Source organism: Propithecus coquereli, unplaced genomic scaffold (genome assembly GCF_000956105.1).
Source record: "Propithecus coquereli isolate 6110/MARCELLA unplaced genomic scaffold, Pcoq_1.0 Scaffold346, whole genome shotgun sequence".
Classification (NCBI taxonomy): Eukaryota; Metazoa; Chordata; class Mammalia; order Primates; family Indriidae; genus Propithecus; species Propithecus coquereli.
In genome coordinates this window covers 699,382-702,634 of record NW_012149130.1, presented here as the reverse complement: position 1 = coordinate 702,634, position 3,253 = coordinate 699,382, and the positions used below count along the sequence as shown (strand labels likewise).

At 54.1% G+C, this 3,253-nt stretch overlaps 1 protein-coding gene across 1 annotated transcript in view; it reads left to right on the top strand.

Annotated features, from left to right (window-relative positions):
• TEAD4 (TEA domain family member 4) overlaps nt 1–3,253 on the top strand; it is a 76,528-nt gene that overhangs the window by 47,015 nt on the left and 26,260 nt on the right. The window lies entirely within an intron of this gene.

Sequence of the window (3,253 nt, the reverse complement as noted above, 5' to 3'; positions counted from 1 at the left end):
TGAGCTCAGGAGTTCAAGACCAGCCTGGGCAACATAGTGAGGCTTCATCTCTAAAAAATAAAAAATAAAATGAAAAAAAGGTTAGTTGGGTGTGTCGGCTTCTGCCTAGGGTCCCAGCTACTTGGGAGGCTGAGGTGGGAGAATTGTTTGGGCCCAGGAGTTTGAGACCAGCCTGGGCAACATAGCCAGACCCCATGTTTACAAAAAAAAAGGAGAAATAAAAAGAAACAATGCAAAGGCAGTTGAGCCAGCCTTGCCTGTGGTTTGGCTCCTCCCTGCCCCGACTCCTGGCCTCTCACCCGGAGCTGAGATGGCCCTTCATAGCAACAGAGGGCAGAGCTAGTTGTGGGGCTGGGTGCGGGCTCCTGGCACAGGAGGCTGTGTCTTCTGGTGTCTGGCTGGAGTAAGGGTGTCAGCCGGTGGGGGTGCTGCTTACCATGCGCTGCGGAGGAAACAGCCCCTTAGAGGGGGCCCACTTGGTTGGTGAGAGGGGTTTCCTTTAGCTGAGCATCCTCTCCGGGCCAGGCACGAGGCCAGGCGTGAGCACCTGAGCCAACACTGGGCAGTTAGTCCCAGATCTGCAAGTGATCTGGGTGCGATTATTTGGCAGATAGGTACAATCACCTGCCTATTGTAGGGAGGAAGTGGATTTACTGTGGAGTTATGAGGCTCACGCTTAGGACCCCTCCCCCAATTGCATGGGCCCCTTCCAAGTCCCTAAACTGAACTTTCTCAGCAGCTTTATTGGAGTATAATTAATTGACACACGCTTAAAGTAGACAATTTGATAAGTTAACAGGTGGACACATCTGTGAAGCCATCACCATCAGCAAGATAGCAAACATTCATCACCCCTGAAGTTTTTATCCTACTATTACATTTTTAAAAATTCCTTTTCTCAAAGAGAGCCTCCTAATTTCTAAAATGCCTTAGGTCTCACAAAGTTCTGGATTTGCTCATGCACAGAAAAGCTGGATGAGACCAGGATAAGAAAGTGCTTTGGAAATTATGTAGAACTAATCAAAGTATCTCAAGTAAAAGGTCATTTGCATTCATTTAACTCCCCTCTTTTTCTTAGAAGGCCGAACTGGTTATGGGACACCTGGCAAACATCTCACCGTGTGTTCCCTCGTCATTCACGCAGCACTCGTTGAGAGGCTACAGTGACGCAGTTTTCTAGGTGTGGGTATAAATAATTGAATAAACAGACCGCAAAATCCCTGTTCTCGTGGCACTTTCCTTCTGATGGGGGTGGGGCATGGACGGTACTCGAAATAAATAAGTACATTGCATAGTGTGCTAGAAGGTGCCATGGAGACAAGTAAAGGCGGTGGGACGGGCCGGGACGGTGGCAGGGATGAGTCCAGCCCTCGGTGGGCTGGTCCGGGGAGACCTCTCTGAGACAGTGGCACCGGAAGAATGACAGTGCTGCGGGTCTCTGGGGAAGAGTGTTCCCTGGAGGACAAACAAGGAGCACAAAGGCCCGGAGCGGGGAGCAGGCCGGCATGTTCCCGGAACGGCGAGAGGGCCAGGACGGCGTGGGTGAGATCAGGGAGCTGGGAGGAGTGGACCCTGAGGGGCGTCCAGGCCGTTGTAAGGACTTGGACACTGTTATTTGAAGGGGGTGCGTGGGAGGCCGTGGAGGGCTTTTGAGTGTAATAGGATCGCTGCGGCTGCTGTGTTGGGAGCAGAGTGGGAGCAGGCGGTCCAGGTGGAAGGCGGGACCATGACCCAGGCCGGAGAGCGTGGGAGCTCGGACCCTGGAGGGTGAGGCGGTGAGAAGTGGCTGTTTTATGGGTTTGTTTTGAAGGTGGAGTCACGATAGACTCGTTCATTCGTTCATTCAGCAAACAGGTGCCAGCAGTTGGAGATGCAGACTTGGACAGAGGCGTTAGGGTCTCGCAGGGAAAGGCAGACACCGGCACTGTCTCCACCCTCCCGGCTCGTGGGAACCTGCCCTCCTCCCTCACCTTTTCCTTGCCCTCAGACTAGTCTCTGAACTGGCCTTACTTGTGCCTAGAGAACATTCGTTTTACAGAAAGGGAAACTGAGCCACAAAGTTCTCAGTGAGCCAAAGTTAACATCTATTTCCTGAGCCTGTAAAATTTGGTTGGAAAAGTCTGGAGGAAAAATTTTAAAGAAACCGGATTTAAGAAGAGAAGGCTGGGTGATGGTCTGCGAGGGCAGGGACTTGCCGAGGTCCCATAGCTCGTTCGTGGAACTGCTGGGTTAGAACCTGGCTCCCCAACTCCCAGTTCTGTGTCCTTTTTCAGTGACCCATCGGTGATGATTTAGACCTGAGATGCAGCATGAGTGCCTCTGGTTAGACATAGGGTAGAACTGTTGAACATTCACTGGACTGCCAAAGGAGCCTGTGGGATACATTTCCCTGGAAAGCTTTGAGAAGAGACATCTCATGGACTCAGGGTTTTAGGTGTAGACCAGCCCATAGGCAGCGCCCCAGAGCCGACTCTCCTCCCCCTCCTTCCTGTGACGGACAAGCCAGTGCTCCCAGGCCAGCAAGTCTGTTTGGCACATGGGACCTCTGGAGTTGGCCTCTTAATTCAGCCTTGGCAGAGGGGAAAGGTCAGCTGGGGGGCCAGCGTGGCCTTGGCCATGTAATCTGGTTACAACCCAGGTGGCAGGCAACCCACTCGTCTCTCCTCCCCCTGCACCAACAGCTTCCTCATGTAGACGGCCACAAGCCCTCCAGCTCAGCAGGACGGGGCAGGCAGTGGCTGTGCCCTCTGGCCCCAGAGGTGGAGCGAGGAGGTGACAACACCCCCCATTCACACCCTCTTGCCCTCCCTCTCCGCACCCCACACTCTTCCGTAGGGTCCGATCCTACCCAGTGCTCAAAGTCCAGCTGTGGGCTCACCTGACCACCCAGCCTGAACTGACCCCTTGTCCTCTGGACACATCCCTGTCCGTAGCACACACTGGACCCGTTGTGTGGGCACATGCCACTCCTGAACTAGGTGGCGAGCTCTTTGAAAACAGGGAACTTCTTGTCATAATCTCTTTTCTGATACTAGAAGCCATGAAAGGCTCCTTCCAGTTTTCCGGCACCTTTGAGGCTCAGTGGCAGCCTCTGGGAGGCTGGGCCCGTGGTGAGCGCTCAGCATTGCCCTTTGACCGGCTGGCCGTGGCCTGTCAGATGTGGACTGGCTGCATTTCCTCGGCCTGAGTGAGGGGCTCAGGCTTCCTCCCAGGGGCACTCATCGTCTCGGCACTTACCTCCCCCCCCCCCCCC